General features: G+C 47.4%; 1 protein-coding gene and 2 non-coding genes across 6 annotated transcripts in view; 2 read left to right on the top strand and 1 right to left on the bottom strand.

Annotated features, from left to right (window-relative positions):
- The first annotated feature begins 2,810 nt into the window (after window positions 1-2,810).
- On the top strand, window positions 2,811-2,882 carry TRNAA-CGC. Its single transcript has one exon. It is a non-coding gene; the product is annotated as a tRNA-Ala (tRNA).
- Window positions 2,883-3,052: 170 nt separating this feature from the next.
- TRNAG-GCC lies at window positions 3,053-3,123 on the bottom strand. The gene has a single exon. It is a non-coding gene; the product is annotated as a tRNA-Gly (tRNA).
- Window positions 3,124-11,185: 8,062 nt separating this feature from the next.
- The window catches only part of GPD2 (glycerol-3-phosphate dehydrogenase 2), a 57,480-nt gene continuing 51,061 nt past the window's right edge, over window positions 11,186-17,604 (top strand). For 2 of the 4 annotated variants that reach the window (XM_032190080.1, XM_032190083.1), the window contains exon 1: window positions 11,188-11,267. The gene's annotated coding sequence lies outside the window, so the exon portion shown is untranslated. Of the gene's footprint in view, window positions 11,268-13,337; window positions 13,495-17,604 lie in introns of those variants that run through there. The other 2 variants (XM_032190084.1, XM_032190081.1) reach the window with 2 other exon arrangements.

Here is a 17,604-nt window from a genome sequence, read left to right on the forward strand (position 1 = left end):
ATTTGCATTCGGAGGACTTAGGACTGTAACTTCATTCCAACTCGGTGTAGCGCATGTGCAGAACTTCCTCATTGTTATTCTGAGCACTGTGTTCCCTGACTAATGGGACCAGGGAAAAACTATTTGCTAAGTGCAAAAGTTGGCAAATTTTTGAGTAGTTTAATTTTGCAAATCACAACTCTGTCCTGTTTTTGTTGTTGTTTTGTTTGTTTTGTTTTCTAACACATTTATTATTTAAAAACAGGTTGGTAAGTTTCATAAGTAAGTAGTCAGTGTGTTGTTCATAAGCTCTGTAATTTGTCACTTTGGTTATGTTTTTTCTGATCTCTGACAGGAACATTTTTTGAAGGAGGACAGGAATGCTAAATAAGGTATAAATAATGCCAGAGATCTGTGAATAGTCTGCACTGACTCACCTGGGTACTCACAAACACATGGACAATACATTCGTGTGACAGAAGAAAAATAACTTTAGCTGCATATTTATAAATGTCTGGTGCCATTAAAACAGGCTCTGGCAATAGGTCAAGACTTCTAAGAGACAGTACGCAGCCCTTCAGCACCAAAAAATTGAGAAAGATGGCCCACACCCAGACTAGAGATCTTGTTCAGGCCAGGCAGCTTTGTGACTGTGTAAAGCCATGAACGTGGATGGGTGAATGGGATCAATGACATGAACTATCTTTGCATATTTGTTTTATGCTGCTGTGTTTTAGTTCTGTATTGTATTGAATTAGTGTGTTTATTTTAAGAAGGAATTTTGACTGCAAACATTTAATTCTGGGAATGAGTGCAATCATAGGAAACCCTATCAGAAAAAAATGCCTCTCCCCTCACAGCTTTATTGGAATTGTTCTTCTGAAGTCTGTACGTTGGTAACTTTGAAACTGAGCTCTTTTCAGGCTGGATCCATGGAATCCATCAGCCTGGAGAAAAAATTCTGTGGAAAATAGGGAGTGAACTTAAACGTGTGTTCAATGAGAATTGATGAAAAATGCAAAAACCTGATCAGATTCAATGAAAACCATATCCTCAGGGACAATGAAGGCCTCCGTTAAACGCAAGTTCAGTTGGTGAGGTACCAGGAATGAGTTAATCCCACTAAGAAACGCAAGAGGAGGGACGGCCAGATAACAGAGTGACATTGTTTTTCCCTGATGTCAGCATAGAAACCCAAACACAAAGAGGTGAATGTAGTCCTATGAGAGAGCTGTTGAGAAAGCTGAATGTTGAGTTTGTGCCGAGGCATACAGCAGAATTAAAAACTACTCCGTGCAAGATGACAAAGTGTTTCCTGGAACCAGAGGCTGCCTCCAGACATCTGGACAAGACCAGGGCTGTGCGGACAGTCAGGATCATGAAATGCGTGTGCAGTATCACTGGGAACTTTATTGCTCCTACGGCAGCAACAGCTCTCGATGTCTGCTTTCTGAAGTTTTAAGAACATGCAGTGTTGGTAGGCTTGAGTTCACCACTGAGGAGATTTATAGCTATAAATGGGTCATTTTGATTTACTGTATAGTTCAGTGTAAGGCAAATTATTTCTGCCTGTAGGATCCACGTGTTGAGTCTTGCCTGAATGCCTCAGTTTATTCCTTATTTGTTAGGTGGTGGTCTATAGGATATTTAGATCTAGCAGCGATACAGACTTTGCTTCACTATAATACAAGCTGCACATAAACTCTTGCACGGGCAACACAGGAATATTAATTAAATGCTTGCTAATATGCTTTGGATCTGTACCTGCTCTTCTCAGCAACTTGGATGTGCTCTGCTGTGACCTGCCTCCCAAGGAGGAAGTTTCACAGGTGGGTTGTTTGTCCATCAGAGCAGCCATCCATAAAGACACAGTAATACCTGCATTCGTACCACATTTGTTTTCTGCTATTCTAAGATCTACAGAAGGCTAAATTAAAGGAGGAAAAAAAAAAGTTTTTAACAGCTTTGTGCTTTTATTTCAGAGAGTGTTGTCAACCTGCTCTGCACCTTTAACTCAGTCCTGTGATGAGCCACTGTAACTCTGTGCCCTGTGCTAAAAGACAAGGCAGAATGTGAGTTGTTGAGGTTACAGATTTCAAACTGTGGCACCGGAGGAGCAGTGCTCAGCGGGCAGTGCTGAAACTGCCACGGCTGCGTGTGGCAGCTTGTCATAGTGCTAGAAATTAAACACACTCTGGTATTACGTGCTGCAGTGTGGATGCATACTGAGGGCAGAATAGTGCTTGCTATGGAGACAGACAGCGCTCAGATCCTGAAAACAAATCTGGAAGGCGTGTGGGACCAGGCAGTTCCCAGTAGAGCTAATGGAAGTTGCTGGTTTTACTGGGAATGCACAGCCAGAAGAGCATGGGTGGTTTTTTTTTTTTTGTTTTTTTTTTTCCTTTTAGTATCAGGGCTCTGTTTTCACCAAGTCCACATTTAGGCAGGAACATGCCCAGGAGAGGTGCGTTTTACGCTAGGCTGTTATCTGGTCACTCAAGCTGACTCAAGAGGCCGCAGACTTGTTAGGGAAACCCAAGGTAACGGGAGGCGGTGCTGACACGATGCGTGCGGTAACACACGGGACCGCTGCGTGTTGGCAGCCCCCTCGGCTACCGGGCCTCGACCCACGGGGCCCTGGCGGCTGTGGCGATGCCGCCAGCGGGGGCGCTCGGGCCCCGTCAGGGCCGGGCGGGGGCTCCGGGTCCGCGGCCTGGGGCCCGGCACCGGGCCCGGGGCTGGCGGCGCCTCAGGGCCCGGCCCGGCCCCGTCAGCGCGCGGCGGGCCCGCCCCGCCCCTCTCATAGCGCGCGGCGCAGGCCCCGAGCAGCCGGGGATGTAGCTCAGTGGTAGAGCGCGCGCTTCGCATGTGTGAGGTCCCGGGTTCAATCCCCGGCATCTCCAGCGGCTTATTTTTGCAGAACGCGTTCCCACACGGCTGGGACCGGGCTCCGCCGCTCCGCTTTTTGCCCGCGGGTAACGGAAAGCGCGGCGAGGCTGAGGCTCTGCTGGGGCGTTAAAAGCGAGCGGCTTGCGGCGACACGGAATGGAAAAAAAATAAATAAAAAGGACGTTGCATTGGCCGGGAATCGAACCCGGGCCTCCCGCGTGGCAGGCGAGAATTCTACCACTGAACCACCAATGCGCGCTGCGAGCACCCCTCGGGCTCCGTCCTACCGCACCCTGCACCGCGCGTACAGCCCTGCTGCTGCTGCTGCTGCTGCTGCCCCTAACCTCACCCCTACCGTGAGCAGTTCCAGCCCTTACCCCCACGATAAAACACTCCCAGAAAGTTAGCCATACTTGTATACGTTTTTCCTCTAACAGATTAAAAAAAAAACTATAAATCTGCATAATAAACCCAGCATGCTTTACATGTAAAAGCCTGCAGAAGCAGCAAAAGGGTTAGGTTTGTTCCTCTACGTTCCTTACGTTGCCAGAGGAGGCCACCAGTTACAGTAGGAGATGGTTTGCACTGTGGTGTAATTATGTCGTGTTCCACTGTGAACTGTGTACAGTGTTGGCATATAGTTTGCCTTGGACAAGTTCCCAAGAACAGCCACGCACAAGACAAAGAACTCAAGGAAAAGCAACATTAAGCATTTTGCACCGGGCAAACATGAAGGTGTGTGCATGAGAACAACAGCTCTGTGAAAACACACGCTCCCGAGAGGATGAACTCCTACAACCAATCATCTCATGAAAGGTTGCAGGTATTTTCTTCTTGGATTAATAGCAGTCTGACACTGCAGATTACATCCTGATTTGCTGTGTGATCATATATCAATACCAAAACGGAGACTTCCCTATGCAGAGCTGTGTTTATCAATCCTGGAGTTAGTACCTAACTGTTCCAATTGCATGCTCACTTTGTGGAGAGGATGGACTTTTTTCTGCACAAATAAAGCAGAACCTGAACAAAACTTGTACTCTCAGTGAGTCTGGAAACAAAAGTGAGACCAGTTTGCCTGTCAGCCTGTCAGATACCAGGGGCCAGTATTTCAGCCACCCCTGACCCAGTGGACCAATGCAGGCCCGTAACAAGGCCATCACAGCTCCCTTTTCCTCTCAGCTTCAACTTATTTTCCTTTGTCAGAAAGCAACACAGTAAATTCTTCAAGTAATAATTATTATTTAGGCCTTTGCTTACAATTCCACCAGTCAGCCCTAAAAAACTGTTTTCCCAGAACCAGAAAAAAAAAACAAAAGTTAGGCAGATGTGAAACATACTCATACTGAGAAGACCCTAATTTACTATTTCAATATATCTGACAGCCATGCCGAGGTAAATAGCAATAGCTGATGAAATGGTTTCCCCCCTACTTTTATTCTCTTACCTCCTTCCACTTCTGCTGAGCTGACAGGGGGTGGTCAGGCAGGGGGATGGATCTCCTTGGCCCACCGAGGCAGTGAACAGAAGAGGCTGAGTTTCTGTGGAATTACTGCTTGTTAGAGAATCATCACACAGACAGTCACCACAGTAACAAACTTAGCACAATTATCAACAACACACCATTCCCAGAGTCAAAATGAAAGCAGTTCTTGCTCTCATAGTCAGTAATTTGGAGAACTGTTTCCCATGTCTGTTAGACAATGTTTTGCATCTGTGGACACTGGCTGAAGACAGCTCAGTAAATCAGGAGGAGTTTGGCTTGCTGGAGCTTGAATGTTGCTCCAGAACATGCTCTGCAAACCCTTCTTCAAGCAGCATGACACAGGCCCACACTTAACTTCCCTTTAAAAATGGCTGTATAGTGGAGACTGCTGAATGGAGAGGATCAAGACCTATAATATTAGAAAATGACAGTCCAGAGTCACAGAAGTGGTGAATATTTCATGAGATTGGTTCAGCTGATTAATTATCTACATCCTATTCCAATGAGACAAGGAATCCTTCGGAGTTTATTGTCTTAATCAGCACAAAGGCTTGTAGAATGTTCCCAGCAAAACCAGTGCAGAAGGGTATGTTTTCAGTAAGGCTACCACAACATTACAGGAATATCAAGTGAAAGTACTATCTTACCACAAATGTAAGTACAAACAGTTCATAAAAACATGTGTTCAGTAGCTTTCATCCATAAAACATGCATAATTTTAGAAGTTCAGTGGATGGCTTGAATGGCATCAAGAATCCAGCTTTGTACAACATCAAGGGAGCTACTTTCATCTGAGATTATTTTGAATACACCTTGATACATTTATAACCAATACCTGATGAACAGATGAGGAGGATTATCTTTTCAGAGACTCGGGCCATCATTCCCTTCATTTTAGCTCAAAATCTTTCAGGTGGTTAAGGAGATGCTATAAACCTTCAGCAGAAACAAGGAAGGCAAAACTTGTTATAGGAAGAAAGAAAAGGATTTTCTGAGGCCTTGTTGTCCCCCCCAAAAGAGACAAATACACTTCCTTCCATTCCAGGTCTCCTTTAACGGGGCTCTGATCTTGCTGCTTCTTGACACAGCATCTTCATACGGGGCTCTGCTGCTGCAAGGTAGAGCAGATGGGTTCCAGGCACTGCTGCTGACCCTGCTGTGCACCTCTAAGGAGGATGCTGTAGCTCAGGGGCACTTATAGCCTCCAATAGCTCACGTTCAGGGGGTACAGCTGCATTAGGTATAAGGTAAGGATTGACGGACAGGCAGTGGTAAAACAGCTCAAATCAAGCTTAATACTGTGGCTGCAAATTACCCTGGGCATGGTAAGTGGATGTCGTTCATCCCCTCTTCTCCGTCTGGTATGGCCATACATTCCCATGTCACACAACACAGTTATGGATCTGCAGCCACCCACATTTGAATTGCAGTTGCATCAATCCCTGTATTGGTATGCAAAAAATAAATAAATAAATAAATAAATAAAAATAAAAAGGAGTTCTTGTTAGAAATAATTCTTAGGGAATAATTCAGACTGACCTCAAACATAAAATACCTCTTTGTAAGAAGAAATGGCCTGGTCACCCCTTTCTTAACTGACCAGTACCTAATTCCTAATAGCACCAGGAAAATCCAGACAACACTTATTACTGCCCCAAAATAATGGTAAATAACTGCAGGCCTTTCAAAATGGTTTCTAAAAGCCTCCTTAAATAAAGGCTTCCAGCGTGTCCTCTTGTCTCTCTTTCCAAAGTGCAGAAAATTTATACCATCCCTTGGCAGCTCCTCCGCTGAGCACAATACGTGCATATCAACTTGATTTTAACAGGTCAGGGAGTAAGTTGGGCACTTAAAATATATCTACTTACCTAAAAAGACAAATGAATCTGTATTGTAGAGCCTTCAGCAAAGACTGTTCAAACAAAACAAACAAAAGAATTGTGGTGATCTTTTAGGCAAGACTTATAATGCAGAACAACTTGTCAGGGCAGGTTACAGCTCTAAGGACTAGCAGTTTTGACAGTGTCCCTTTGAGCGCAAGGAGAGCACAGGGACTGGTAGGACAGCAAAAGGTCACTTGGTCACACATATCTGCTGCCTCTTTTACGTTTCTCTCAAGACCCACTAGGCTTGTCCCAATTAATTATTAAAATCTGCAGGGAAAATATTTCTGTAGATAAAAAGGTATGATATTAAATTATGGGGAAGCTGGAGGAGAGCGAGTGTAGTCCAAAGCAGTGCTAAAAAACATCTGAGCCATGATATCAAACCCACAAGCTTCACACACGAACAGAAGTCATTTACATCTAGCAGTGTTTATGTGTTTCAAATGGAAGAGAAATGGAAACTTCCAGATTTTCACAACTCCCTTTGTTTTCAACTGAATTGTTCTGTATTACAGGAGGTCACAGAACCCAAGCTGGTAAGTTATATGTGGATATTTCAAACAACTTTTTCCAACACTACTATTGGTGTTTTTTGTGTTTGTTTGCTTGTTTGTTTTTTCTAGTGATCTGCGTAGGTCACTTACAATTGTGTGGACACCCTGAAAATATTCGTCCCAGATAATACGTAAATGCTGACAAACAAAAGCTATCAGCCAAGCAGTGCTAGAGAAATAGACATTAGAAAAAGAACAAGAGAGTCCAATCTTGTATTTCTTCATTAATTACTGAAATGTTAGGCTAAAGCTTTGAAAGTGATCATATATGTCTTTGGACAGGTTTTCTAATTTTTTTTTCCTAAACAATTCAATAGTGAAAATGTCTGGATAAAAAAGCAAATGGGTGTATTCACATCAGCGGTGCTGATCTGTCATTGTCTCCAAGAAAAAAATAATAAAGCACAAATTCCAAAAAGCTTTTTCCATTCCATATTCTGAATATAATCCCTCCCTCTGGCATATGTAAAGAGAAGATACATTTTAAAGGCTTTTTTTCACATTTTCCACCACAATAAAAATCCTTATAAACAACAGAAAATATACACTTAAATAGCCCAAAGAGTCTTGCTTTCTACAGGTATCGCCCGTTTTTACTCTCTCTCCCAATGAAATCAGTATCCTCTATTGGACCTAGCTCAGGTTTGAGCCCCAGAAACATACTGGCACTCTGCCTGCACTCCTGCACATTGCTTCGTACCACGTCCTGGCTCTCCTGTAGTTAAGATGCCTGCGCTACCATTGCAGGGAGAGGCCAATTAATTACTGTGTTTGTTCTGCAACAAATAATGTGACCTGTGACCTTATTCTTTTAAAACTGCAATTTTTGCATTTGCTTCTGTGACTCAGCCCTGATTTGTTATCTTTATATAACAGCAAACAATAAGACATAATTATGATGATAACACATTACTTCCGTTTTAGTAGAAAAACGAGCCTCTTTCTCTTTTCAGACATGCACACAAACACGGGCACACACAAAGAAACACGGTGGGCCTTTTATCTGCTGAGTATGGGGGGGGGAATATTTAAACACAAGCAACACAGCCCTGCTGCAGCTGGTAAACCGAGTATGTGGTATGAAGCAATGCAGTTGTATTTCCGAATGACACCCAATAGCAGCAGCCAGAGCTGGGAACACGTAAAATGTTCAATCACAGCCGTGACTAAGTACTTTTATTTTCCAGGGGTGGGACGTACCATGCATCCTGCTGTAAAAAAATCGCAGCTGAGAGATTCCATTTCTGTTTCTGTTTCTGTCACTTCTTTCAACTTCTCTATGATTATTACCCCTCGCTCCTCACAAAGACATTTTCCTAAAGACAGATTAGGAGAAAACATATTTGTGAATGTATGAACAGATTTTCCTCTTATGATACATAACTTTGGCATGCAGTCAGGAAATGATGATAATCTCTTTCTCTATCTTCCCTTGCTAATGAAGAGAAACTGCCTCTGGGGTTAAGGACAAGAGGTGAACTCTCCCTGAACACAATTTACACCTGCTGGGCACATGATTGCAGGCATCCAAAATTCTTGTCTTGGCAGGTGTCCCAGGGACCAAGCCACACGCACGCAGACCAGGGAGGTAATGTTTTGATCCAGACATTAAATAAAAACCAAGAGGGATGAATTCTGTGATACATCAAGGCATTTCAGGTTTTGTTTAGCCTTGTAAAAATCTTGCACTACTCAAACTTATGAAGACCTGTTTTTACCAACCAGTAACCAAGACAAAATCACAGCTGTTGGTGTAAAGCCTAATCAAGGAAGGAAAGAACCGTCCTTCCCTCATTTGTTGGTAGCTGGGTCTGGAGTGTCTGAAGAACCCATCCTTAAAGAGATGTGATCCTCATAAAAGTTTACACTGCTTCTTGGTATTTCCCTTTTATGTGACAAGCAGCACAGGATTTTCTACCCCCCTTCTGATTTTGTTGTTTTGGAAGAGTTCATGAAATGCAGAATTTCTGGGATGTGTTATGTGCTGACCTGGAAACTGGGTGTAGACACATTTTACACCCATACACTGTCTTGTTTCGAATTGATCAAAATTTACCATAAATTGATGCTGACAAGGCAGCTACATCCAGGCAGACAACATTTAGGAGTGAAAATACTTGTTTCCTAGCCCAGTTATTCTTATTCCTTTCTCACACTGGAAAGGAAAGGAAAGGAAAGGAAAGGAAAGGAAAGGAAAGGAAAGGAAAGGAAAGGAAAGGAAAGGAAAGGAAAGGAAAGGAAAGGAAAGGAAAGGAAAGGAAAGGAAAGGAAAGGAAAGGAAAGGAAAGGAAAGGAAAGGAAACATGAAAAAAAAAAAAAAAAAAAGAGAGAGAGAGAGAAAGAGAAAACAAACAAAAAAAAAAAAAAAGAAAAGAAAAAGAATTAATCCATAACCTTCTGTGGCTTTTTCTTTCATTTTCTGTTCCTTCTGTTCAATTGAGGTGTTCCCATTTAGAGTCCATTTGGACTCTAAACCTGGGTATCTATGGAGCACACTAATTCCCTCTGTCACTGGAGATCTTGTTTCCTTTTAAAAGCACTACCAAGTCTCCTAATTTGTCTGGTGCAAAAACTACTTCCAGCCTGAATATCACTTACTTTGCAAAACTTCTGAAAGCCAACCCTTGCAGTTGTTTACTGACTTTAAATGCCACCTAGAGAATTGATAGCCATACATTTATTATTGCAGCGTCCAATTTAGCTCACGCAGTTATATCTGACCCCCGAGGGAGGGATTAGGTTCCTGCGGCCTCCTCGGATGGGACCTGTCGCTGACATTCAGCTGGCCAACAGGTGACTGGAGCGTGCCCCAAGGAGGCCGTGTGGGAGGGAGCTGTGCCCCACCGCTCAGCGCGGCAGCAGGTTGTTTTTCTGTGCCTGATAGAAAACACGTCTCATGCTGCCTGTAAAGCATGTTGACTAAGCAGTGAGCACGGAAGAACGGCAATAAAAGCGCTTGCTGGGAGGCAGCCAAGAAGCACGGTTAGAGACAGCCGGTGCCCGTGTGCCTGGAAAGCAGGGACAGGCAGGCAGCGCCGTGCCCGGGGCACGCAGGGACCCTGCGTCTGTGGCACCGGCTGTGTCGGGCAGCTGAGGCAGGCTGTGCCTGGACAAAGACAGACGCACGGCAGGGCGTTTGGGGACACAGGCACGGGATCAGCCAGTGCTTTGGTCTAGCATGGAAAAGGAGATCCCCAACTCTTGTGGAACCACAGCTGCAGGGCACTACAATGTGCAGCTGCTGGGAAAAGCCCAGCCGAAAGTTCAGCAATGGGTCTTGGAGGGCGAGGAAGATCCTGGTGTATTACTATCAATCATGTGTCTGGCTTTCTTGCTGCCAAAGCAACAGCCAGGAGTCCCTGGGTGAGTCCCAAAAACACGCAGCCGTGTTTGCTGGCAGTGTCCCTAGGAGCCTGGCGCATGGGGACCACAAGGAGCAGAGAGCCATTACCAACCACAGCCTGTCACCGGTGCTCTTCCCAGGCCTGCCCCTGCCTATGGCCAAACAGAAGGCAGAGAACACCACAAAGATACTCAGAATGTCTCCAGGTGTCGCCCCCTGCTATGTCACACAACCCACTTCCAGGCCTCACCGGGCAACTGCCTCATTTAATTGCTGGAAGTTCAAGATCGGAGATTTGCTATTTTGGAGAGCCAAGGAATTGGGAAGCTTGCAGCTCAGGAAAGCCTCAACAGGGACACACAAGCCTGCACACCGTGTCCTGCAAACCCAGAGTGTGATCCCCTGCCCCAGCGCCTGTGGGGGTGTTTCCTTGCATCCCCCTGGGGTGGGCTTGGTGACCTGTGCCCCAATGCAGCACGCCTGAAGGTGGGCAGTCTGCCTTCTTATCTGCTAAGACTGGGGTTAACTGCTACACGGTGCTGCTGCCAGGCCCAGTAACAACCAGTACGGCACTGGGGTCTGTAAGGACTGCAGTTCCAGCAGGCGGGCAGCTGGAGCAGCTCAGCGAGGCAGCCACAGATGCAGCTCCTGCACCAGCTTCAGGGCACAGGAGGGCTGCTGGAGAGACCTGAAAGTGACCTGAAAGTGACCTGAAAGTGACCTGAAAGTAACGAAATGTGAGCCTGGCTCTGCACACCCCACATGCAGCACCTATTTTATGAACTCTGATGTTCAGTGCTGTTCTGGGCAAGAACTCCACGAATTCCTCTGTAACCCCTCCGGATCCCGGCTGTGGTGCCCCTGCCACAGCCCGGGGACCGCTCCCCGCTCCCAGCTGGGAACCCACCCGGGGCCAAGGAGAGCCCCCAGCAGCTCCCCGGGCTGAGGGGCTGCGGGGCCGGGCAGGGCCGTGCCGGGCAGGGCGGCCCCGAGCGGCGCCATCCGGGCAGCCGCGGCCCGGCCCCGGGCGCGCCCAATATAGCCCGGGGCGGGGAGGCCGCCCCGCTCCGCTCCGCGCCGCTCTCTTAGCGCCCGCCTCCGGGAGCAGCCGCACCGGCGGCGGCCGAGCGGTAAGGGCCGGGGCCTAGCGACAGCCCTGCACCGGGCACCGGCACCGGGCACGGCCGGGAAGGGACCGCGGGGGGAGGCGGCTTCGCGGCGGGGCTGGGCGGCGGCCGGGGGGCTCCGCGGGGCTCCGCGGGGCCGGTGGCGGTGCGGGCACCGTGCGGCGCTGCCCGCCCTCTGCGCGGAGCCCTGGGGTGGAAGGGAGGGTTAGGGGATGAGCACGGCTTCCGAGCGGGCGGTGCTTCTCGGGGGGGGCTGCCCGGAGCCCCTCGGCAGCCCCCCGGCTGGGGCTCAGCACCCTGACACTGCTCCGTGGTGTGCGCAGCCCGGGTGGGGGCCTGTCTGCGGGACCTCTCCCGGGGTTTCTGTCTCTGGGTGACCTGCTGGAGCAGCCTGCTGTTGTGAAAGAAGCACGTAAGGGCTGTGCCTGTGGATGCTGGGCGCAACATGGGCATGGCTGTGGTAACGTCGAGCTTTGGAGGAGGAAGGCAGGGTTACCACCTCACATCGGGCGCCTTCGTGTGAGCATTTCTGGGTGAAAGTGCTCTGGTGAAGCAAGTAACTCTTGAGCTTCTTCTGAGTGCTTATCTCTTCTAATCAGTCACCTCAGTAAACGTTTGTAAGGCCATTACTGCGGGGAAAAGGTACAAGAGTGCATGTGGCGTCCCGGACTTTAAAACCATCTAGTCTTGGTACCTGCTGAACTTACCATGCTTTCAGTAGCCTGGCAGGGAGGATGCTCCAAAAGCAAGCTCCTCTCTGCCTGCTGCCAGGAGATGGGAGCCCTCTTCTCCACCCTGGACTCGCTGTGTCCTTGTGCTGTGCCCAGTGCCAAGCTGCACTTAGTAATGTTTCCTCACTGCATTTAGTAATATTTCCTCACTGCTGTACAAGGCCCTAGCTTCAGAGAGCTGCCGCTGCGCTGAGCCCTCTCAAGGGGCAAAGGTATTGAATTCATGGGAGGAGCGGCCGCAGGAGCACATCTCCAGGCCTGCCACTTGCAGCCAACTGGTAGATAAAAAAGGCAGGGCAGCTGCAGAGTCTGGGGCTGCCGTGCTTTGGAGACTTGGAGCGGTCTGTGTGTGGATCTGTTACCGCTGTGGACTCTTGCGTTTCTCATCTGCTGGTTCTCAGGTTGTGGCTGTGCTTCTCTGCATGTTTTATTTTCTTTCTGTGTACCTGTAGTGTGCCTCTGTGCTGAGCCCTCTGCGAACCGTTACTGCTGTTCTGTATTTCCAGCCAGGGAGCTCCCTGCGTGCAAAGCTTGCTCAAGTGTAATTACACTGCCATTAGCCTGAAGACTCTGAGGTCCTTTTGTAAGATAATCTCCTAACCATGGATAAGGAACAAGCTTGGTGAGGTAGCCGTCAGGAGCACGGTATATTTTTAACTGAAGTTAATCAGGCCTTTCCTTTCGCTCATTGGGTTATAGGTACAGTTCCTCAGAAATGTTTAGGGATGGGGAGCAGTGACTGATAAGCAGCTAGTAATGACTCAGTCTGATATTTCAAGATCAGTAAGTGTTGCTGGTTAAGTATAATCCAGTTTAAGCTCTTCTATAGTAACCATAAAGAGAACGGATGTCCACATTGTTTTGTGTAATTGTACTCATACGCAGAAGTAGAGTAAAAACAACTTCATGACCTAGGCCCTTACTACATAACAGTAATTTCTCTGGAGATCCATTACTGCCTTGTAATCTGTCCCTATTAGAAGTTCAGAAAGCTGGATAGGTTCAAAGGCCATCAGCGCAAACCAGTTTTCCAAATGAAAGCTCATACAGGTTCCTTTCTGCTCCCTAGTTTGCCTTCACATTTCTCTACAAACTTTAGCAAATATTTAAAATAAATGTGCTTTTTTCCCACAATGCCCAGTTTGCAACTGTTACTTTCTGCTTTCACAGGTAAATATCTCTGTTTCTGAAACAAGGGCTCGTTTGTGACTAGCCCTGTTAAGCAGCAGCTTGCTTCTGTCAGGTGCCTTGTTGTGGTGCGTGTTTACGTGCTGGCAAACAGGATTTAAGAGTTATTTTACCTTTAAGTTCGTGGGCCTATGCTGTGCTTTATTTAAAACAGGGCTCTGACAGCGCAGTACACCTCAGTTGAGTCCTCCTGTATGTTGCCTGGCTTCCCATCTGCAGTTTGTGCCTGTCCTGCTGGGGATTAGCTGCGTCACCGCGGGTGTGCCGCCCCGGCTGGTGGGAGCAGGGCTGCGTGGATCTGCCCCCAGAAGGTGGGTAACTGTGCCCGTGACCTGCCTGCCTGCGGGCTTGTGACCTTCCCTGGGTGCTCTCAGAAGTTGGAGAGCACCGAGCAGTCGGGAGATGACTGAGACTGGGGATGGAGGTGAACATGAAATAAAAATTAGAATAGGGGCTGAAAAAAAAATATCTTAAGCAGATCAGACAAAAGTGGGAAGATCTCCCTTTAAATAAGGAAGGTCTCGTGTATCTCAGCTGCTTCATGGGTGTTCATGGGCCTGGACTGGAGCTGCTTGCTGACAAGCCATGTGCACATGTGTATTGTGGAGGCTGTTCTCAGCAGCAGCCCTCTGCTGTGGGGCTGTGCTGCAGCCATGTCGCAGCTCTTGCTAATGTAGGTGTACTGGTACTCTTGCTTCCAAAAAGCACTGCTTTAGAGAACGTTTTTGTATTACATACTGAACACACACTTTGCAATCAAAACTCTTTTACAGTATCATAGCATTGATTTGTTTTATTGGTTTTGGCAGTGCAGAAGGAGAAGCATTTTGTGTCCCTAAGTAGCTGTGTTTGAGCTAGGTTCCCCAGTGACTGTAACTCTGTCTTGGGGGTTTCCAAATGCCAGATGAGCCAACCCCGAGTTATAAATTGAAATGCTGATGGATGCCGAGTTGCTGTTTCTCTGCTGGCTGGGTACTGACTCTTGGATTGTGACTCTTCTGCTTGGCAAAGTGTTTCTCAAACCAAGTGCTAGTTCTGACTTCAAAATGATACTGAGTGCGTGCCTCTCCTGCTTGGGCTGGGTTTGCATGTGCTATCGGGTTTCTCAGTCTTCAGCCCAGTGTACAAAACTAGGCTACTTCCTTGACACGCCTAAGTAATTACCTAATTTGTAGTTATTTTTGAGCAGGTACCTGTCTGTGTATGCAGGTCTGTGCCCGATCTTGTAATAAGCAAACCACAGTTTACTAAACCTTGCTTCCTCCAGTGTCTGACTTGGGGGAGAGGGAGGGAAGGAAGGAACTGTAGGTATGGGTAGGTATTGGGATTGAGCTGAACTGGTGGGCTGTCTAACCAAACCTCTATCAAATATGCAGTGATTGAGGAATAAATATGCAAAAAGAAGGGTGAACGCCCCTCCAGTAACTGGCTGCAGTGAGAGCAGTTCTGATGGCAGCAGCTGGCTGGCAGTCTGTGCAAGTTAGCATTGTCTGTGCGTGGTGGAACTTATGGCTGGAATAAATCCTCACTTGTGGGGAGCTAGAATGACTATTTTGAACTATTGAAGCTGGAAGACTATGTCGGCAAACAAACGTACGAGAATTGTTGTGTAAATGTAGCCAGTAACCAGGCTGGAGACTAGGCTTCTCGCTCCCTGTGTGGCTGGGGTTTGAAGTGATGTTTCAGTGGGACTGGAAGGAATTTAAATACTTCCTTGGTAAAACTTGTAAAATATATTGTGGTGTTTGTGATGAGGAAGCCCAAAATACAGATGGCCTCAGTGTTTCTTAATGTTCCTGTTAATTGTGAGGTACAGTGCTTGGAATTGTCATCTGCAAGCATGTATTACCTCCTTGTCAGAAACCTGCTGCCTTTTCTGGCAAGATTATCGCTATCGGAAATCCCAAGAAGTATTTATCAATGAGACACCCTCCACACAGGAGAAAAAGTGGTTAGGTCTAAAAGTATAAATACAGGAGAGAGAAGTCAAAGTTTATTCCTTGTAGGATAGTGCTTAAAGCAGTTGGCGTGTCATCTAATGCCTGGTGGGAAGATCGTGGTCACTTAAGTACAAAAGGCACTTCAAGAAGTTTGAAGCAGTGGGAACCAAAGGGAGGATGAGGGTAGTATGACTATTTTTGCCTTGTTTTTCCTTTATTTTTATGCATGACATGCCAAGCAGCTACTTCTGGGCATGGTAGCCGTGCTGGATGCCTTACTTGCGCGTGGGAAGGCCTTTCCCCATATGCTGAACTGCTGCTTTGCTTCCACTAATTAGTGGAAGCTGGCCTCTGGGAGTTTTGGGCTTCTAAGTTTTGGGTGTGGGAATTCACAAATTTGTGTGGTCTGTGGCTTAAAGGGGCTGGTAGCCCTGCGAGCTGTCCTGGTACATCACGGGTTATGTTTCTGTGCTTGGTTGGTGAGGCAGTTCTGGGGTAATTACTTTAATTAAAGTGCCATAACTTGTGTTTAAGAACTTGAAGTCTACATGAGAGGCTTTGGGAGAAGATCTGGAGGATGGGAATCTGGAGCACTCATCTTCAGTACTGTCTCCGTGACAGCTGCATTATGTATCCACTGGAAGCTTATCTTGGTGTGTGGCTCTGTTTATAGCTGTGGCTTGCAGGAATTAGGTCCAGAAGTCACGAGGGCGTGTGTCAGAGCCCATGCAGCCAGTGAGGTAGATAACAAACTCTGGTTGCCTCTCGGAGCGTGCTGCTTTGTTCTGCTTGTGTCACTGCTGGGGAGGTAACAGAGCACAGGGCGGCCCAGGAGGTGGGACCCAGGTAACCTGGGGAGAGGTACGCCTGCTGGCCCGGAGTGCTGCAGGGCAGGCTTCTTCACTGCTGGCTGATTGAAGCTTTAATTACTTGCTTCTAAGATGCTTACTTCAGTTAGCGTGGTCTGACTTGCTGTGTAATGTCCTAACCACTTTGGTCTCTTAAAAGCAAACAAGAGCAGCTACATGAGAGCTGGTGGATGATGTTATCACGGGAGTGTTAATGCGACATGGTCACATCCTTTCTTTGTGCTCTTTGGCCGTTCCTCCATTGATGCATGCTGCAGACTGTCAGCATCTCACTCCGAGCAGTACTGCTTTAAACTTGTAAACTACCCGTAGTAAGAGTGCTAATTATGGCTTGACTGGCTTGTTGCAGCTCTGCACTCCATCACAGTGGCTACCTTTTAAGTCCTCCTGCAAGGAGGATCAAAAGCAGCATCAGAGGGAGCTGAGGGTAGCGTCTCTCGCTGTTTGGAGAAGCAGAGGCAGCGCGAGATTCCCAGCTCAGCCCGGAGCTCTCATCTGAAATTCACCTGAGAAGCTTTTGGGAAAAATGAAAAACATGAGACAATGCTAGTGTGCAAATGGCAAGTTATGCAAACTGTAGTGGTGGTGATTATAAGTTTTCTATTTTTGAGTCTTCATTGAGTGAGTCACTTTATTAGATGTGTTCATTTAAAACGGAATGCGAAGCATCCAGATTCCATGGTAATGGCCTTGTAAAGCACTCAGATATACAACATAACAGATTGGATTTCTTCTCTTAATTTAACAGGTTTTGCGTCTCATACACCATGTCTGATGGCAGCATACAGGGCGTCACACTTATTGCAAAGCTTTACAGTTTGTATCCATCTGTCCCTGCATTTTTGCTAAAGTAGTCGTCTTTCTTTGATCTCCAACTTGCGGCGCTGCGTCTGAATCCTCCCTCGCTGCCTTCGCGCCCTCCTCCTCCATTCCTCTCATTCTTCCACCAGCTTTCCCCGTGCCCTCCTTAGGTCTAGCCCAACACCTTGATAATTAGAAGGTACCTGAGCACAGAAATACCGGCTGCCTTGAGAGGGGGTGGGGGACCTGGTAGGTGTGTGTGCATGCTGCTGGCAGGCTGCATAGCGTTACACAACCCAAAATAAGATCCCAGCCAACAGGCAGGCTGTCTGGTAACTGCCTGGGCTGGGCATTGCGGGAAACGAAGACGAGTTCCTCCTAGGACTTCTGTCAGCCTGCTGAGAGCTGCAGGGAGGCAGATACTTGTCATATGGGGCGCCCTGTACAGAAGCTTCTGGTGGAGACGGGTGTTGAAATAATTTTTTAAAAAACAGGATGTAAGTTGCACTCTGTATGGTTTTGGTTTCTTTTTTCAAACGTGGGGCTGAAAGCAGAGCAGGAGAGCTCTGCTCTGGGGGGCATGTTAATGGGGGTGGAGTGCAGCCCTGGGCTGTGGTGTGGGAGCCTGGGGGGCTGTGGGTGTGGGGGTTCAGCCCAGGGGCTCGCTGGCAGCAACTCTGGAGCGGGTGCTTCTGGCAGCAGTGACTGCAGTTTGGGAAAAACCACGCGTCTTGATCGTGGTGAGTGTGCCCTCTATTACTCGTTGAGAAATTCGGTGCAGGAGGGAGCAGTTCTTACTGTGAAGATAGCT

The sequence above is a fragment of the Aythya fuligula genome, chromosome 6 (genome assembly GCF_009819795.1).
Source record: "Aythya fuligula isolate bAytFul2 chromosome 6, bAytFul2.pri, whole genome shotgun sequence".
NCBI lineage: Eukaryota > Metazoa > Chordata > Aves > Anseriformes > Anatidae > Aythya > Aythya fuligula.